Source organism: Triturus cristatus, chromosome 9 (assembly GCF_964204655.1).
Source record: "Triturus cristatus chromosome 9, aTriCri1.1, whole genome shotgun sequence".
Classification (NCBI taxonomy): Eukaryota; Metazoa; Chordata; class Amphibia; order Caudata; family Salamandridae; genus Triturus; species Triturus cristatus.
Genome location: NC_140592.1, coordinates 523,212,999 through 523,234,347, shown reverse-complemented (window position 1 = coordinate 523,234,347; position 21,349 = coordinate 523,212,999). Strand labels below are relative to the sequence as shown.

Here is a 21,349-nt window from a genome sequence, read left to right as displayed (position 1 = left end):
TGCGAGGGGCATTGTTACGCCACTGGTGCTGTTTGACTCATCAGGACGGTGGGCAGTTTAGGTCTCTCACCGCTGCCTGCCTTTAGATTGTCTGTAAATTAACCCACCACGTAGGCATATTTCACTTATGAAATAAACCTGCAGCAAACAGTTTTTCCACCAAACCATGTGTTGTCTGATTTATTTCATTTCTTGTGTGTTCAAAGAAGCTATTTACCATTTTTGCTGGGGGAGGGTTGCTGATATTGGTGCAACGTCCCTTGATGCCCCGCTGCCAGTCTTACACCTCTGGGTCCCACCTATGCATGGTGAGATGTCAGCAGTGTGAATATCATCAGCAGATGGGGGCATACGCCCAAACTTTCAAGTAAACACACTGTTGAAAAAGTTAAACTAAAGCTTTTGATCATGATGTCTCAGGGAGGTGTGGGGGATTCAGCAAACTAAGCTCAGGCAGATTTACAGTCCCATAGCACCAACGTGTGTCTCAGGATCACTTCTGCCAAGTTCCACGCATCACATGTTAGTCGGACGCAGGGCTTTAAGTGGGGTGAAAAAAGTGTGAGGTCTCTATAAGGGGCCTGGCCTATGCAGTTATGAGCAAGGCTTAACAATATAAACAAAATTTGTGATTCCTATAGTGAGCCACCGACTGGTATTTTGGTGTCTTTCTGAGTTTTCTGTAATTGTGTCCAGGTATAATAACACAGCAATGGACGTATGTCTAAAACCAGCCAGGAATTAATCGGCTTTCACAATGGTTGCCTGTGTGCACTTTGCAGAGAAGCCAATGATTTGACGTTCATGCATCCTAAACACCTTTTTGACCCACTGACAGGCACTGTGAGAAATTTGCACTGCCTTCAGCCTCAACGTTTAATCCTGAAGGTTATAAACATGTTGAGCTGACTCTGGATGTGGCGTAACAGCCACACCTTTCGCCTTTGGAAATGGGAAACCAGGTTTGAGTCTCAAATTCGGCTCAACCTCCTGTGATTCTGGACAAATCACTTAATCTCCCCGTGCCTACCAACAATGAATGTGTCCCTGTGTAATGTAACTGGTTCTCATGTAAAGCGCCCCAATAGCCAAATACATACAATATTTATAAAACAAATCATTTTAGTTACAAATAAAAAAACTCAAACCCATTTTTGGGAGGGATTTACTATAAATAAATAAAATATTAAAAACATTAATAATTTTAAATATTAATAATTTTACATAACCAAAAACATAATAATATAAATTCAAACAATATAAACTAAATATAAATTTAGCCCTATTATGAGTCTGGCATTCCGAGGACCACCAGACTCGTGGTGGCGCGGAGGTGGCTGATCCAGCCACCACCACACTGCCCAGTCCCCTGCCCGATTATGACTAGGCAGTCGGACTGTCCTGGAGCAGTCAGAGGCCACAATATGCTTGGCGGGACTACCACGGTCCCACCAAGCATATTACAAGTTTCCTCTCTGTGAGGGTTTTCATGGCGGTTCCACCGCTATGAAAACTCTGGGGGAGAGGAAACAAAGGGCGGGGCATAACATGTGCCCCCCTGTGTGCAAGCACATAGGTTCCTGCAGGGCAAGGACTTTCGAGTCCATGCAGTGCAAGAACCTCATAGTGAGGTCCCATTGCGGTGCCTTTTTCAAAGACACGGACATGGGACAACCATACCTCCGGCCTGCCAGACTATTTGTAAGGCGTAATCTTGCAGGCGGACGGGGCGACCTTTTCACCGCTGTGCCATCACTCTGCCGAAAAGTCATAATCGGCCCCAAAGTGTCAAACTCAGGAGGTGTACAATTTACAAGTCCCACTACAGTCAATACAACAGTATGGAAAGAGTTGGATTGCGAAGGGTAAAATGTACTATTCCCACTCCAGTCAGCGCAACACTAGGAAAAGTGTTGGATGTTAGTGGGGTAAAATTTACTATTCCCACTCCACTCAGTACTACAGTAAGGAAAGTTTTGGATTGTGAAGGAGTAAAATGTACTATTACCACTCCAATGATTGCAATAGTAGGTATAGAGTTGGATTGTGGAGGTATAAAATATACTATTCCGACTCCAGTTAGTGTAACACTAGGGAATGTGTTGGATTACGGAGGGGTAAATTTACTGTTCCCATTCCAGTCAGTGCAATGGTAGAGAAAATGTTGGATTGCAAAGGGGTAAAATTCACTAAAGTCACTGCGCTCTATGCAGCATTAGAAACAGACTATTTCTCTTGCAAAACTATAGTAAATAAAATAAAAAAATATTTAAATATAGAATTTTTTTTTAATTAAGAAATGACATATTTATTATGATGTTTAATAAATATTAGAAATAATACAAACATTATTTTTATTAAAATACCAAAATTTATTGTCAAAATATTAACAATGAATACAATATTATTTACAATTAAAAAGCGTAACACAATTCACACATAAAATAATTTACAATTGAAAAAAAGTTACTTTTTAATGTTACTTACATAACTTTCTACCCTATACCTCTACAAGCTATACACCACACATCTGCAATCTATCATATTTACACAATTTACATAATGAAATATCTATTAATATATTGATAATAATTAACTACTAATAAAACAATTACATTTAATTACCTTTCCTGCCGTTTATCTGTAGAAAGCAAACAACCCACACCTAATATATACATCTAAAAACAAAATTAAAGAATTTACATAATTGATAATCAATTAAACAATTAATATTACTAATTAAGACTAAATAATTGTATTTATCTACCCATACTTTACCCCTACAAATACAACTCACAGATATAACATAAACAATATTTTAATTGTACATTTACATAATTAATCATCATTTACACAATTATTTAAAATTAACAATAATTATTATTATAATTTCCTACACATCCTTTAACCATACAAAAAACTCAACCGCCAAAAAACATATATATTACACAATTTACATAAATAATTATCAATTACACAATTATTCATAATAATAAATCATTTTAAAATAATTATAATTACTTTACTTTCAACCTTATACCATACAAAACCCAAAACCCACACATTACACTTAACTTAAAAAAAGTATTATACAATTAAATCAATAATTGTCAATTAAATAATTATATATAATTTTAAATTAATTTTAATAAATTATAATTAATTAACTTCCCACCCTAAACTCATACAAATCACAAACCCACACCTCAAGCTTAAAAAATGATCAGACAATTTACATAATTATCATTTAAACAATGAATAATAATTAAACAATAATTATAATAATTTACTTTAATCCTATAATACTACACAACCCAAAATCCTAAAAAAATATTAATTATACAATTAACATAAATAAGTAGCCATTAAATAATTAATATGAATGTAAAAATGTTATTCTTTATTTTTAATTAATTCACTTCCCACCCTATTTCCTTATAAACCCCACAACCCTCTAAGATAATAAAATAACAAAAAACTATAACATTAAATTTAAAATTTACTATTAATTTACAAGCCATATTAAAAAAAAACAATTTAAACAAGCATTTTAAAACATATACAATTAACATATATGTTAAAATACACAAAAATAAAAACAACAATATTTTAAACATCGATATTACTTACCTTTAAATCGATATTTTTGTCCATAATGTTCTTGCTCACGACATTTCTGTGTCACAATATTTGTGTCAGTCGAAACTATTGACTCAATATTTTGTCTGAACAACCATATAGGTGATGGACCCATCTGCGACCAAAGCCTAATACCCTTGCAGTTAAAGACGGCTTTAAGTCCCGGTTTTTCCTCTCCACTACCACTTTTGTCTCTGGATGGAAGGGAGATGAGAAACATAAGTGCACACCCAAACTTCCCATTGCCTCGTCGTAAGCCAGAGAGCTAAACGCCAGACCTTGATCAGAATATAGTGTGCTAACTGCATATGTCCCGATAAAGACTCGCAGATTCTTTATAACAATTCGGTCTTCAGGCAATCGCTGTGGCCATACCCACAGGAATCAAAAGTAGGAATCTACAGTCACCAAGATGTACTTGTAAGCCCCATCTGATGATAGGGACTGTAGTGGTCCAAGTAAACAAAAGCCAGAGGTTTGTTTGAATTCAAAAGAGGTGTATGGGGTGGACGCGCCATGGTGGGTCCTTTCATCTGTTGACAGATGTCACATCTCTGAACAAATTCCTTGGTCTGTTTATACAGACCTGACCACCAATAGCATTGCTGCAATGACAAAATTGTATCAGCCACCCCTGCATGTGCAGAAGCCAGACCCTCATGTGCAGCCTGAATTAATACCAGTCTGCAATCACTGTTTTGTATTACTCTGTCCCCCACTACTAAAAGCTAAGCATACAGTGTATTTTGTGCATCCAGGAGCACTTTAGCGGAAAGCCTTTCGGCAGGCGTGTGTCACTGAGCACAGCATTGAAAGCCACTATGATGTCTATTCTTGTACTCGAACGAGTTATTGCAGCAACCGTGGCAGTGCGAACCGTCATTTTTGCGGCTTCATCAGCCAATAAATTCCCAACAACGTGTACACCAACACGTTGATGACTACATGTAGGAATGACATGAGCCCTCGGCAGGCATTCTTTCAGCTTGGCCACCTGTTCCGAAAGCAATTTGTGCTTCACTGTGCTGCGCTTTGAGTCCCTGAATCCATTTTCGCTACAATAATGAAGATACTCATTGTATGACTGTACACAATAATATGAATCCCACACTATACGTGTGGGGAATCCAGCATCCGTTTTCTGTAGTGCCAGTACTAGAGCCTTAAGTTCTGCCAGCTGTGCTGTGCAATCACCTAGAGACTGCGTATAGGTTTTTCAGGATGTATGCTTCCATCGTGCATACAGCGTTTTACGACTGCATATGGGGCTGAATATTGGTGGTTTGTCCCTACAGCAGGCTGAGAAGAACCATCTGTATAAATGATGAAGTAATAGCGAGCTAGAGGCATAATTTAATTGAGCAGAGGATATTCTTGCTCATTGTGGAGAAATGTTTGTGGCTGGAATTTCGCGTTGAATCTGTAGTCTACATCTGTTGCAGTGAGGGAGTTGCCCATTGTGGAGAGGTGTGGCTCACTGGTTAGAGGCGGCAGATCCGCAAGCAGAGAATCGGCCAGGGACCAGGGTTCAATTCCTGACGCGGCAGGGTCGTGGACCAGGGTAAAAAAAAACGGACTCGATAATTCTCGCCTCGGTACCTACTCTAACCAGGAACACACTCGGCAACTCTGGGCATTAGCTTGCCTCATCTCCACAACGGCCCCCCACATTCGCCGGGGATGCCTGGTTTCACCTTGGAGATACCCTGGAGGTACCATCTCACAGGGATAGCCAGGACGGGTTCCCCAGCGGTCTACAGCGCCAGGACGCCTCAGGGCAGCAGTGCGCTTTACAAGACACATACATTTACATTTACATTTACATTGTATCCATCTTGGATGGAGAGCTTTAGCATTTGGAACACTTGCTCTGGTTACCACCTCTAAGGTCAGTACCGGGGTCATGACAATAATGCATTTTCCTAGTGCAAGGGCACGCTCTCTCACTACAACAGTCTGAACTGCTGTCAGTATTTTTTCTTTGGGTGCAAAATACATGTCTGCATTACTATAGAGATGCAATGTATATGCAATCAGCACTGTCACCTTCATTGAACCTGACATTTGTATATCTTGATGTACCCGCGATTACATGGATCACCAAGTTTGTTGTGTTCACACATGTGTGTAAATGTTTCAAAGGTATCATGTCAGCTTGAACAGAAGGTAACATTTCCATGTGTTCTTCTGTCCAGTGTGTGCCTGAGACGTCTGGACGTATCAAGTCGTAGAATGATTTTACTTGTTCTGTGTAGTCTGGAATGTATGTTCTTCCAAAATGTAAGAATCGTAATATGGATTGTATTCTTTTCAGAGTCATTGGTGATCTTCTAAAAAACATGGATTGCCAGGCTCTTGCCTTTACTAGACAGTTCGTATCCCAGGAACAGGACACTGAAGTGGACAATTTTAGATTTTAAAAAATTGAATCTATAGCCCATATGAGCAAACCCCCAGATTATGCAGTTCTCTCTGGTCAAGTGTTCCATCAGGTCATTGTCCCTTAAGTATATATCATCGACATATGATAATGCCTGTTCATAAAAGTTCTCAAGCAATTTTGTGACTCTGGCTGAAAACAGCCCGTGGCTATTCTTATACCTCTGTGGTAAATGGCAAAATTGTTTTTGAGAACCTAGCGCCATAAAAGCTGTCAAATATCTGCTTCCAGGAGCTATATTTTGGCAGAAAAATCCATTCGAGTTGTCTAGTGTTGTTTTGTATTTTCTCCACACAATGTTATTAATTAGTGCAGCAACGTGTGCATTTTGTACTGCAAATGTGCGATTAGCTGTGTTCGAATGTCTGTAATCTAATACTAGATGGTATGATTGATCTGGTTTCATTACTGGAAAGAAAGGATTGTTAATTGAAGAGGTGCAACTCTCAGTTACACCTTGACATTCAAGATGTTTTAGGATTTCCCTAACTTGTTGTTTGGCTTCATTTTTTAATGGGTATTGTCTTTGAGGTTGTGGGGTTGTCCTCAATGGTATACCATGATAAGGTAACCCCACATGGTTGTGGTATTACGCAGGAGCTAGTGCTGAAGCCCACTCCCTGGTGTATGAATGTTTAATCAATTCTGGAACGAGGTCTAAAAAGGGTGGTTAAATCCTGGTTTCCCCCTTTAGGCAATCCATTACGAAGTTCAGTGGCCATTCTTTTTCAGCCAATAAAATGTCATAACCTTGAGTGAGTTCCTCCCAAAAGAGGACATTAATAAATCTGGGTATGCCCCCTTCCAACCTTCGTTGGAATTTATATAAACGATGTGGAACGCTTACCCTGATGTCCAGTGTTTCCAACGTGATCTACTCATTCAGCGCTACTCCTACCAGGCAATTCATCAGGTTCTGGCAAACTATTGTGACTTCTGCCAAGTTGTCTAGCATCGTCACTGCCTATTCCCCAGTCAGAAGCAGTGTCCGCAAAATCTGGAGAAGGCCTGACCTTAAGTCTGGCTACCTTCTTTTTAAATTGTGGTTTGGATGCTTTAGGCTTGTCTTCCTGTTTTATTATGTAGTGAGACAAGCATTGCGACTCCTTCCTAGGTTTCACATGCTCCTCTGATCTCTGCTCTGAGTGTCCTCCTCTCTCCGAACGTTTGTCGAATGAATCCTGGAAGGAACGAGAGGAACATGAATCAGTATCTTGATACCTATTAGGCGGTTTAACAGTATCACAGTTACGTAAGTTGTAACGTTTTTCTGTGATTCCTGTGCAGGAGACACACCCTATGATTTTGTTTTATCCTTGTTTTTCTTATTGGCCCACTCCTTCTTAGTTGGAAAATCGGGTACTTGCTTAGAGTTATCTTTTTCAGAATTACTCTTTAATTGAGGTTTCCCTGGTCTGGCTCCCAAATTATCTCTATCCAGCGTAGCATAGGTTTCTTTGATCATTTTAGGGAATTCTCGCTTCTGCTTTGCAGGAGGCAAATCCCTTAGGCGTTGGCATATGGCTAACGCTGCTGCTTCCTCGTTAATGGTACTCAGCATTATCGTGGATACTGCAGCAAAATTGCCCATCAGTTTAATTCCTAAGTCCAGGGAAGGTGCTGCCCCATGTTTATTCTGGACCCGTTTTAATACTTAAGGTAGAATCGCCAAAGAAGGGGTACTATGTTTTCTGGTAAATACCGCAGCAAAGACTGTGCCCCAAGTGGCACATGCCTCTATTGTGGGAGCCATCTCCATCTGCAATCAGTTTGGTAGTATCCTGTGTTTGTCAAGCGGGCCTATTTGGGGAAATACTGCTTCAAGTTGGTTTGTTTTCTGTGCGATACAAAATGGAATTTCTTCCTTTTTGGTGGGAACATTTTCCATTACTGCTTTGTGTTTGTGGGCTGATGCTAACTAACTAGGGTGCTCCTGCTAGAACAATCCACGCAGGTTTTAATGTGCGCATCTCAAATTTTGTGAGGCTTCTGTAAATTGAAACTAAGTTATTATATAATGTCCGCAGCTGGCCTGCAGTCAACTGATCCACACAGGGATGCGGTGTGTAACCAGCTAGGACTGGCTATGTCGCCCCTTCATTACTGAGTGGGCCCAGTCTCACGTTTTGTATACTATGGCAGAGGACGCATTTAAACCAATCAGCATTTTCTTGGTAAGTGAGAGGAACTTCTATTTCCTCATATGGAGTGTATGAGTTTGGTATTTTGCCTATTTCATATTCGTAAAATACTTGTGTAGCATCTTCTGCAGCAGGGAATGTAACTCATGAGTAAAATACCTCTATATGCCTTGTGTGCTTGTACCATGAAGATAACTTCCAACCTTCTAGTGTGAGGTCATGTTGTAGTAGTTTTTGTGTAACTGCATGTCTACAGTTCTCCTAAATGTTTTGCGCCATGATATGTAGAATTATTTCTAAAATTTTGCTAGCACAATGGGAATTAGGTCCTTTCAAGTTTGAATTATAACCACAGCCTATACATAGGGTTTAGCTACTCAGCTGAGGAAGATGTTCCGTACTAGCACAGATGTCTCAGGTTGAAAAGGTATGTTGGGATCTCTTAAGAAAAATGATTTCGCTACTCAGTTGATTAAAACACAATAAGAAACCAACCAACGTTGGTGGCGCCATGTCATGTAGTTTACACAAATCAGTAGGAACTGTGTGTTTTCGGACTACATAAAGTTAGGATTGTGCCAGACTGATTCCATGCACCCTCAGAGCATATGTTGTCCCTTTGACCAGCTAGCTCACAGTGTCATTGTAAGCCCCCCTAACCTAGTCAGGGAGCGAACAGTTCTTGCAACTACTGAACATGACAACTCTGTTCACTCACGAACACGGTGACAGATCTAGAACGTTTTGAACAGTCACTCGTGCTCTCTTTTGCCCAGAGAATATACAAAGAATTCATGCAGGGACGTTTTTCAATATTAATTGAACCATAGTGATTCTTGTATAGAAGGAATGTGCTGTAATGATTAATAGACAGAAGCTGACAAAAGATATAATGAGTGTCAAAAGTGTGAACAAAACAAAGAATTCCACCATTTTGTGGAGATAGCTTATATATGCATACATATATAGTATTATAACAATCTAACGTACTTCTATGATGCAAACCCTAACCTATGTGTCTAGGGTGTGAATTTATGGTCTGCCAAGAATCCCACTTCTGGATGATCTAGCCCATTTACCTGGTGGGTAAGAATGTAGAACCCTGTCTTTTCCATGAACTGGACACCCCTCATGGAGATGTCAGTTAGCTGGTAGGCAAAAGCTTCAGCATGCAATACCCCTCAAAGTCAGCAGTAGCATCTCCTCTGATTGTATTTGGAAATAAACTGATATATATAGAAAGGGCCATCCTTGCCTTGGGTCGTGATTGTGATCAGGCTGCCTATTGTTTGTATTCCACAGATAGCTGCGTCACCATATGGACGTAATAACAAACACATTTGTACCATGCATGTGAAGGCCTTACACATAATGCCAAGGCAGCGTGATAGTGTTCTTACAAAGTTCTTTTGTGTCAGCAAGGTCGGTGTTTCTCAGAACCTAACCCAATCATCACAAATGCAAATGTGTGGCAAAGTCGATGTGACAAAGGGAAGGCAACTTTAGGAAAGAACCATGTATATGTAAATTGGCACTATTTCCTCCTGGACCCGACTCGAGCACATTATACCATCCACATGCACAAAGGTAGCTGTCACCCAGCCTAACCCAGATGTGTATTGGAGACATGCTGTAAGGCACACAGAGCAGTAAGTGCAGAGAAATGTCCACTTTCTAAAAGTGGCATTTCTAAAATAGTAATATAAATCCTACTGTACCAGCAGAATGGAATTAAAAAGCTACTCCTCTCTGATCAGGAATTTCCACTTATTAAGGTATAAGGGAACTTCCAATGCTAACCTATGAGTGACAAACGATATAGGCTGTTTGTCACTACCAGGAAATGCAAAACATAACAGTACATGTCCTACCTTTTACTTACATAGCACCCTGTCCTTGGGGCTACCCAGGGCCTACCATAGGGGTGACTTCTACGTAATAAAAGGGGTGTTTAAGCCTTGGTAAGTATTTTTAAATGTCAAGTCGAAGTAGCAGTAAACTGCACACACAGGCACTGCAGTGCCAGGCATGAGACAGGTTTAAAAGGCTACTTTTGTGGGTGGCACCATCAGTGCTGCAGCCCACTAGTAGCATTTAACTTACAGGCCCTGGGTATATCGTATACCACTTTACAAGGGACTTAAAAGTTAAATATGTTAGTCATGCATACACCAATTACACTCATGTTTAGGGAAGAAGCACATGCACTTTACCACTGATTAGAAGTGGTAAAGTGCTCAGAGCCCCAAAGCCAAAAAAACAAGGTCATAAACAGAGAAGGAGGAAGGCAAAAAGATTGGGGTAACTCTGCAAAAAGGGCAATTTCCAACAAACCGGTAATGGCGTAGTGATTGGGCAGGGTAGCAGCAGGAAAAGGCAAAGACAGCAAAGTTGTTACAAACACAGTGAGCACGCCCCACAACTAAGACATCTCAGGTTCTGCTATGTGTCTAATATCAGACCAATCCAAATCCTGTTTACCATCCTATTGATCACCAAATGTTGATTCCCAGGCTGACTACCGGAAAAGGGCAATTTCCAACAACCCAGTAATGGCCCAGTGATTGTCAGGATAGCAGCAGGATAAGGCAAAGGCAGCAAAGTTGTCACAAACACAGTAATCACATCCCACCACTATGACATCTCAGGTTGAGCTGTGTGTCTGTAATCAGTCCAGTCCAAAACCAGGTTACCATACCATTGATCACCCCACGTTGATTCCAGGCTGACTACAGGAAATGGGCCCCACAATCAGCAGGACCCAGATTTACAAAGTCCTTACCTTGCCACTGCATCATGTAAGGTGGCACAAATCAATGCAAGTGCTTCAGCTAGATTTGCTAGCCCAAGCAAAGCCACCTTGCCTGGCCTTGTGTGGCTTAGTAAATCTGGAGTAACACAAGGCAGCACAAGTCATCTTCATTATTTCCTCTTTCTACATGTGCTGCATATATGTTACCATATTAGCTTTTCTGTAAAAAGCTAATATGGTAACCTCACAGTTGCAAAGTGGTTCGGGATCAAGTAGCTTTTATGAAGGCTGGTTTAATTCTTCAATTTTTCATATTTGTATTTTTCCCCATTTCATTTTAAAGAAATTAACAGTACATGACGAGCTACTAATATATGCAATGTGACATCTTGAATTCAGAATGCATGTTTGGTTAAAATACTCCTTAGAAAGAATACTAGCATACTGGCAAATGAGATTTTGCATTTAGGAAATGGCTACCTTTTTTACTAAGTCAATCTTGCTACACTTTAAGGAGTCAAAAAAGTGTTCACCTCCTTCCGTGTCAGCTGTGAGGGTCAAGCTTTACATGGTATTGGCAGCTTGCTGAATTTAACTTGGTTTTCAGTTGTGTTGGCGAAATCATGCAGCTGTTCATATTCTAGTTGAAAAAAGTGCAGCTTTCCCTGCCTGGTTTCTCAGGACGGGAAGACTGGGTTATACTCTGGAATACTTGATTAGCCCAATGTCATTTCCCGTGACCCATTCAGCCAGTTATTGCTTAGGCCCTCATTAGAATGGTGGTCGGACTTGCGTCCGACCGCCATCCATTCGGAAAGGGGACCGCCCGACTACAAGTCGTCGGTCCTGCCAGCCCAATTAGGATGCGACCGCCACCACAGCAGTCGTAATGTCTATCTTTTGTATTGCGGCGGGTGCTGCGGGCTGCAGCACACGCCGCAATACAAAGCATGAACATCTACATATCCCTGTACTACGTGGCAGGCACCATGCGGTGCCTGCCACATGGTGCAGGGATATGTAGGGGGCACCTAAGACCCAAAGCTGAGGCCCAGGAAGCAAGGGGGCCCGCTACGGGCCCCCAATGTCCCTTTCCGCCAGCCTTTTCATGGCAGGTTCACAGCCATGAATGGGCCTGTGGAAAGGAACATTGTAATACCTACGGCGGTGCCTGGCAGGCACCACCACCATTGTAGGTATTACTGATCTTCCAACAAACCAACGGACTCCTTGAGCCCCTCGGATCCGTGGCGGTCGGTCTCTCCAAATGCAATACATTCACCCACCATCATTATGAGGCGGGCGGAAATCCTTATTCCGATGGGCTATCGGTGGTGGGCCCACCATCATCGTAATCAGGCCCTTTGTCATAAAAACCATGCATTCTGATTCTGGGACTCCTAATTTTTAATAATTTAAGTTCTTAAACCCACCCCTTACGCCAGATACACACATTATACAGTTATAAGGGGGTGACACATTTTTGGGATGTCTAGAAAACTGAAAAGTATTTGCTTTATTATTTTGAAATCCAAAGGAGTGCTAGAACCTTTCTGGTCATAGTGAAAATCGTTTCTGGTTGACACTATAGCGCTGTAATCGATGCACTGATAAAAGATATATCACTTATAACCACATAATACATATACACACATTAGAAACTAAGGAGGGCAGTTCATAACACATTTTAAAACCAAAAACGCTATCTGTTATGCTAATCAGTAATTCACAATAAGAATCCTCACAGGAGTAAATGAGTTTACAACATGTTTCTCCACTACAGGTGTGGAGAAATACACAGTTGTAACCCCCAAGCAAGCATTGGGAGGTAGGAGGTGGGCAGAACAAGGACTGGTTACATTTGCGAGCATTCACAAACTCCAATACGACCGTTTCCCTCTTCTAAATTTGAAGGGGATGTACTAGCAGGGGTTTCTCCTTGAAGAAAAGTGTTTCCCACGGAGAATGAAAGAAAAGAAAAGCATTTGCACACTGGACACCATTTTCCAGTGCTGAAAGTCTATTCTATGTAGAATTACGCATTAGGGAATTGGAAACCGAGTGCTCGACAAGAAATGTGCACGAATTCCAAAAAGTAGTAATCTGCAACCATTAATTGGATTACTTTTTGAGTGCATACATACTACTTTTTCTGTGAATTGCCCAAATATGTGTATGCTACCATTGGTTTAATTGGTTTATGGACTGTCTGTGTCAGTGGTAGAGGAGCTGCAGGGCTTTGGTAGCAATATCACGTTAGTGGCCTTTAAACATGAAAGGAATAGCTAATGTAGGACCTGAATGAGCTGAGGGTAGTGAAATGGATGCAGATGCAGAAATGTAAATAAGCACAACAATTCTTCAATACTATATATGTTGGATGGATTTTCATTACAGCCCACTCCTGTTTTTTGTGGCTTTGGTACACACATCTTTAGTTGTCTGTCCAAGAAAGTATTATAATCAATTTTTTAACTCATAATTGAAGCAGGCTTTGGATTTGCCAGTTTCGCATGATTGAAAGGCTTTCTTGTCCATTTCAAGTTTGTGCTACTGATTCAATGGCTGTACTCATTATTATTATGGTTGTCCTGCCACTGGATCATTTCAGTTTCACCTTGTTTTGTGATTGAATGTGTGTGTCCTTACAATGTCGACGTCAAGCAACTGTTTTCATTTTCGATTTATCTCAAGCATTTCAGATTTAGCACTTGACAGGCATGCACATCTTGCTCCTTCCACTCTCTGTCTCTTTCTCCTCCCCTTCTCCCTAGATACCCTTGGTTTTCCAGTCATCCTCGAATCAGGAGTGGCCGCTGGGGAAATGTAGTGGTGGGGCGGGTGGGTGGTTAGGAAATTACAAAAAAAAAAAAAAGAAAGAAAGAAAAGAAAAGCTCACTTACCTGTTGGTTGCCGCCTCTCCTCCATCCTCTTATGTATTCTCCTGGAAGCAGGAAGCACACAGGCTCCCAGAATCCCCTAGCCAATGACAACGCTGCGAATACCAGAATGACAGCAGCGTTGTGATTGGTCTGAGTGCCCTGGTTCAGTGCTCAGACAGGGAGTGGGAGCCTGTGCATGTTCTCCACCCGGCCTTGCAATACAGCTAGGTGGAGAGCATGCTAAGTGCGCATGACGGTTTGCCCTACCCAAGACGGCAGGCCAAAAAGGTCATGCGCACTTATAGTGAGGCAACCACTCCTCCTCCCTGCGAGGACAGGCAAGCCCTGCCCTAACCTGACCAAGGCTCCATACAATCGCTGCATTTTTATCATTTTATTTTTCCTTTGAACTCAGTGGGGCGTCGCTCCTCAGCCTTAGCGGAGGAGCCGCCGCTGCCTCGTATTCCACTCCTGCACTGCTTGTATGTTGCTCTCTCCTGTCCTTCCTCTGCCGATACTGAGCACTGAAGTCACTCAGTGGCTCTCTCCATGCTCCTCTCCCTCTTTGCTACTTTGCCTTCCTTGAGACCATTGGTGCACACCCTACACCACTTGTCGCTCTACTATTGGCTTTGCCAGTGCTTGTAAAGTTGTGTCGCAGGAATTGACAAAGCTAACTGCGGTAGGCTGCCACCTTAGAACATTATTTTCTATACTTCCAAAATGGCCACCCACCACTATAGACTTTGCTAATGCTTGTGATGTTATTTTACAAGCATTGACAATGTAAATAGTAACAGCCACAGCCATCTTGTATTGAAAAAAAATTAAACCATCTCGGAACGTTGTGTTCTATACTAAAAAGATGGGTAACATGTAGAATTTAGATGCAACATTATGGTCATCATGGGAGTATAAAAATAAATTCAGAGATGTCCACCCACTGCTAGCTGAGCAATACTTGCACAGCAATTCTACAAGCATTCGCAAAGACAGTGCTGACAGCAAGCAGCCTTCAGCAAAGCGAGACAGATTGGCTTTGCAATGCTTGTTTCTTTTGTTTTGTTTTCGTTGAATGTCTGGCCAGAAAAAGATCTGAAACTATTTTTCAAAATCTAAGGCCAAAGAAGATGACGGGGTTACTAGCAAATAAGAAAGAAAAAATGCTGTACCTTCAAGCAGTGGGGACTGTAAACTACAAGAAAAGGCACTAAATGAGAGTGATATTGCGGCCAACAGCTGTGTTATCATCCAATGAGAAGATAGATTACATCTGTTCAGAGATGAGCAACACCAAGCACTAGCAAGCATGAATTGTAACACCAAGTATATGGTATATTGTATCATATGTGGATGTAAAAAGATATATGTTGGTAGTACGATTAGACCTGTAAAAGAGAGATTACAGGAACACATACGGGCCATTAGAAATGGAATACAAGTTATCCCCTAGCGGTACATTTCAACAAAAGACATGGTTCTGCAGAACTGTCAGTTATCAAATATTATGGACTTGAAATTGTTGAAGACAACCCTAGGGGAGGTGACAAGGTTTTGCGCCTACGTAAACTGGAAGCATCTTGGATTTGTAAATTACGAACGGTAGAACAGGGTCTCAATTTTGATAGAGAAATGTATGTATTTCTCAAAGGTTAAATTAACACTGCGATAAATTTTTGGTTCCTATATATGAGGCCTTAATTCTGGCTACCATCTGTAATGCTGTTTGAACAGTGATACGTTCTCGTTTATTCTACCCTCACTTCCAGGATGGAAGTTTATTTGCTGTATCTGCCTTTACCGTTGTTATAACATACTTTATGCGGTCATTTGCTGTTTTTAATACTTGTGGCATTAAGATGTATGTAATCTGTTACTTTATTAATTATTGTAATATTTTGGGATTATATTTATCTATGATATGTCTACCATATATGCGAATGTGGTATTTTTTGATGTACATGACTATTACTGTTTACACATACATTTTTATGATTTCTCAAATTTGATGTTACTATTTGTTTTTTGATCTGCTTTATAGTGTACATGAGCCCCCTCGCGGCCATCGCACGCCAACACAACCTCAACATAATCTCCTACGCCGACGACACCCAGCTGATCCTCTCCCTGACCAACGACCCCGCCACCGCCAGAGCTAACCTGCACGAAGGGATGAAGGATGTAGCCGAGTGGATGACGACCAGCCGCCTGAAACTGAACTCAGACAAGACGGAGGTCCTCATCCTGGGCTCCTCGCCCACCGCCTGGGACGACTCCTGGTGGCCCCCCGCCCTGGGCACCGCACCCAAACCGACGAACCACGCACGCAACCTGGGCTTCATCCTGGACTCCTCCCTCTCCATGACCAGACAAGTCAACGCCGTCTCCTCGTCGTGCTTCAACATCCTGCGCATGCTACGGAAGATCTTCTGGTGGATCCCCACGGAGACCAGGAAGACCGTCACCCACGCCCTCGTCACCAGCCGACTGGACTACGGCAACGCCCTCTACGCCGGAACCACCGCCAAGCTCCAGAAGAGACTCCAGCGGATCCAGAACACCTCAGCCAGACTTATCCTCGACATCCCACGAAACAGCCACATCTCCGGACACCTGAGAGACCTGCATTGGCTCCCCGTCAACAAAAGAATCACCTTCCGTCTCCTCACCCACGCACACAAAGCCCTACACGATCAAAGCCCGAGCTACCTCAACAACCGAATCAACTTCTACGCTCCCAAACGCCACCTCCGATCAGCCAGCCACGCCCTCGCCGCCGTCCCACACATCCGTAGAGCGACAACAGGAGGAAGGTCCTTCTCCTACCTGGCCGCCAAGACCTGGAACTCCCTCCCGGCCGACCTGCGCCTGACCCAAGACCACCTCTCCTTCAGGAAGAAGCTCAAGACCTGGCTGTTCGAGCAGTAACGGCACCCCCCCCCCCCTTAGCGCCTTGAGACCCTACGGGTGAGTAGTGCGCTCTATAAATGTCTTTGATTGATTGATTTGATTGATTGATTGATAATATTTACTTTGAGCTGAATATACATTTGATATGCATCTTTTTCTTTCCTTTCGTTACTAACTACTCTATGCATGTATTGTAAGTTGGGTCCTCTTTTTGTTTCCTTCTTTATGATATTTCTTACGTTTTTCCGTGACTAAATTTACTTAGATTCTGGTATTGAGTATTCTTTTGTGAACGCGTTTGAGCGCGTTTTTAAATACTGTTGTTGTTGCTATTTTACCGTCAGTTATTATACTGTTGGTATCTACTTGGATACATATGTGCTTCATGCTCCACACATTATTGTCGTCTATTCTGATAACATATGTATACAAACTACTAAAATGGCGGTGACACGTAATATGTCTGTACGTGTTACGTCGGTCTAACGTGGATGACGTAATCAGGTGCTTTTAAACGGTTTAGACTTATTCTCCCCCTTTTTCTTTATCATTTACAGAGTGTTAAGGGATGTTATCAGAATCCAGGAGGGCCTTTTACTTGGGCCCGGACTTAGTCTAAATTTTTGAGTATTTTTTCAGCTTCTACTGCTGCCGGGTAAGCTTTTTTAACAAAATGTTTAATGTTTTACATTAAGGAGTTTGACGACTTATATACATCAAGTAGAGCGCACATACAAAATTAAGGTCAGGCATTTTTTATTTAATTATAGGATTGCTAAAACATTGCATGCCATATACTGACATCTGGTTTTTTGAAACAGTTACTATGTAGCAATTGAAAATGGTGAGATGTTATTCTAATAGTTTGGATTTTTTCGCATATTATGTTAGACATGACATTTGTCTTTTTAAAATTTGGATAGATCCTTATGAGTCGAGATGTTGAATAGGGTATTATCAACTGGACAGGATGTGACTATGTCGTTTACAAAACTATGTTATACAAATGCGCTTGTGACATAAGCCATTAGCATTTTTGTTTGGTTTTCTTGTATTTTATACTCAGTTTATGAACGACGTTATGATTAGTTCGGGTGCCTTAATATTAGGTCCTTTGACAATCTCCTTGTGTGGAGCGTATGCCATGTGCACTCATATATACATATATTTTACTCTCATTTTTACAGGAAATACGGAGTTTTCCGTGGAGATATATTACGGGTTCTTTGACAACACTTCAGATTGAGTCGAGTTGTCGGATATCATTTGGTTTCTAGTATTTGAGGTGATTATTCACTTGTTGATTCGTTCCTTTCTCTCTTTTCTCGTTTTTTCTGCTTGTTTTTAGTCACACTTTCGCCTTACACTGGGTGTTTTATTACAATATTTTCTCACGGTTTGGGTACTCATTAATCTTTAACTTATCACCATCTGCTTATTTCTTGCTTTTATCTTTGGGTTGATACAGTGCTATTTACTTCTTTTCCCATAGGGCTTGATTTAGTCTTCAAATCTTCCCTTATGATTAACTAATCTTGTATATTTTGGTGGTTCTTCATAAACTTCCTTTTCTCCTTTGGAACTAATTAATTCATTTTTCCACTACTACTATATTTTTAAATCTGATTCTCATTGATCTTTTTGTCAACAGCCTTGAAAAAGTCGCTTTAAGCGACGAAACACGTGTCGGCTGTTTCGCTCTTGTATCTACGTGTCAACATTTTGTCTAACTGGGTTGTTTGGTTTATATATCCACGTGTCAACAATTTGTCCAACTCATCAACATATGATCAGGACTATGACTTATGGACTTTTATCTGTTTGAAAAATAAAACTTCCAACTGTGGATTTTCAGTTTTGACTTACTGACATGCAGTGCTCTGCTACTTGATTGTTTCTATGAGAAGCAGGGACTAATCAGTTCAATTGACTGGATATGTGACAATTTTTGCATTGTGGCCTGCTGCAACATACACCACACATGAAGATATGAAGGGGAAGATGTCTGCCAAAACAGTTAAGTTTTTTCCTAAATCTGTCTTTTGCTGGATGAAGCCACTGCTTTAAATAAGAAAAGTGCTTTACTTGCTTAAATCTCCTGACATCACTTTGCATTTTAAAAAATCAGTCTGACTCCCTTTTTGCAGCCAGACCAAAATATTTTCCTTTGGAAACGAAGTTTAAAATCTCCCTCCTGCCACACTTTTCCCAGACTGCAGGTGTGCAGTTTATTTTAAATCTGTACATGAAGCTTTTTCCCAACATCTGCTTGTTTATACAGGTGACACTTCCATAGGCTAAAGCAAGGATACTACCTGAGCCACGATCACTGGTATAAAATCGAAAAGATCTTTTTCTTAGGTGAATGGGGCGTGTCCAAAAGCTATATGCTTTTTAGGTTGAGCCTAGCAGCAGCGCGCATGCACAGCTCGCTCTGCGAGGCATGCGGTATTAGGATATGCACTATAAGCCCCTCCCACTCTCCACCCATATTTTTTATTGACTTGTGCCATTGTCCTTCGTGAACGCTGGCTTCCGATTTATTATGAGGCATGTTAGTCCCTCCTTGGTACCACCTTGTCTACTTTAGTTACCGCCCATAAGGACTGGACCTTTTACTGGTGTTGTGACATGCTCTGCTTAATAAGTTGGTGAGCACTATTTTCCTTAATGCTCTTCCCCACACGACATTGCAGCACGCCTTCTACTGTATTTATTCAAATTTCTACGCGGTCTGCTTTAACTGTAGCGGCGCACTTATTCACTTATTTAATTTACGCCGCAGTCAGCTTTCAGTTTAGCGGCCGTGCTTATTTAGTTTATTAATTAATAGCGCAGGCCACTTTCACTTCTGCGGCCACGCACGTTTCTTAATTAATTAATTTTTATTTTTATATAGCGTCTTAATAAATGGACGTGGCCAACATTAAAGTGCTCTCGCATTTGTGAGAGTTCGAGCTATTGGCATTAAAAATAATAATTCTTTTTATATATGTGTTTGGTTTAAAACATATAAATAAAAGGCATTGTCATTTACAGTGCCAATCGCTTAAACGCTCGCAAAAGCGAGACCTATTGCATTGAAAATGCTTGTTTGATTTGGAGTGCGGAAACTCCTTCTACCGTTCCTGGGTGTTAAAGTGCACCGGAAATCAGTGCTTGTGTCTGCATCCTTGTGTCCTTGTGAAAGGAGCAGAGTGGAGACATGACCAGGTGTCAGGATTCATGGTGTGTTTTCAATATGGCTATAAATGTCAAGCTGAGGAGAAAATATATCTCTTTCTTACTAGTCTTCAAAACCTCAATAATTAAAACATCTTTGGTAGCATTTCCAATGGCTGTCGTTGCATCTCAGATTTATTGTTTTTCCCATTAATGCATATTTTTACTGCATACCAAAATTATCATATGCTAGCAAACAGGGGCGGCTGGTGACATTTGAAAGTGGTGAGGCGTAAACAAAATCGCGTGACTGATGTGTATCAAGCGAGCGTAGCGAGCTAGCCCAACTGTCATAAAGTCTGGTTGGAGGCGGGACGGGGGTTCTTCCCCTGAGAACCTTTTGAAAAAAGATGTGGCAAATGGTGCATTTTCAAGCTAATTTGAGAAAGTAAGAAGGTTAATAAGGCACTTGTGACATCAATAAAAAAGATTTCACATGAAAATGATATTAGTAGCTGCCTATTCAGTATAACCCCAGGAAGTGTGAAGGGTTCTGGCGTGCGTGGGCTCCGGTGTGTGAGGGCTCCGGTGTGTGAGGGCTCCGGTGTGTGAGGGCTCCGGTGTGTGAGGGCTCTGGTGTGTGAGGGCTCGGGCGTGCGAAGGCTCCGTCGTGCGAGGGCTCCGTCGTGTGAAGGGCCATGGAGTGTGAAGGGCTATGGAGTTTGAAGGGCTCTGGAGTGCGAAGGATCGGGAGTGCGAAGGATCGGGAGTGCGAAGGATCGGGAGTGCGAAGGATCGGGGTGCGAAGGATCGGGCGTGCAAGGGCTCGGGCGTGCGAGGATTCAGTTGTGTGAAGGGCTCTGGTGCATGAGGGCTCTGGTGTGTGAGGGCTCGGGCGTGCGAAGGATCCAGCGTGCGAAGGATGGGGCGTGCGAAGGATCGGGCGTGCGAAGGCTCCGGCTTGCGTGGCTCGGGCGTGCGAGGAGCGGGCACTGGCGTTCGCGTTATTGGAATGCTTCCCGCAGATGGCTGCAGCCCAGAAGGGGGTCTATGGTCATTATCTTTCTTCCAGTTATTAACAATTTAGCTTATTTCAATAACTAAACTCCCTGCAGATATGCACTAACCAGAAGTTCCATCAAACAGCAGGCGTTTACATGTGCTCAGTCAATAATCTCTGTAGTACTCTGAAGGCATGTAGCGTCTACCAGCAGCACATGAAATAACAGGGCGTGTGGAAAAAGTACTCCTAGAACTAAATTTGAACGAACAGCAGGATGGGTCTGAGTCGATTAGAAGCCGACCAAGGTTGGAACAATAATAACGACCGTAAAAAGAGGAAGGAAGAAACATGTTGTAGAAGCGATGGGTAGGCGCAGTTTGCTCCTGTACATCAGTGTGCGGTCTGTTTTGACTGGTTCTG

General features: G+C 41.8%; 1 protein-coding gene and 1 long non-coding RNA gene across 3 annotated transcripts in view; one reads left to right on the top strand and one right to left on the bottom strand.

Moving 5' to 3' along the window:
* Nucleotides 1-18,562, top strand: part of LOC146798233 (uncharacterized) — a 94,884-nt gene extending 76,322 nt beyond the window's left edge. Inside the window, exons 4-6 of the long non-coding RNA XR_014968648.1 lie at nucleotides 17,322-17,419; nucleotides 17,952-18,049; nucleotides 18,416-18,562. This is a non-coding gene — a long non-coding RNA (uncharacterized LOC146798233). The remainder of the gene's footprint in view (nucleotides 1-17,321; nucleotides 17,420-17,951; nucleotides 18,050-18,415) is intronic.
* LOC146798232 (endothelial PAS domain-containing protein 1-like) overlaps nucleotides 1-21,349 on the bottom strand; it is a 522,541-nt gene that overhangs the window by 374,302 nt on the left and 126,890 nt on the right. The window lies entirely within an intron of this gene.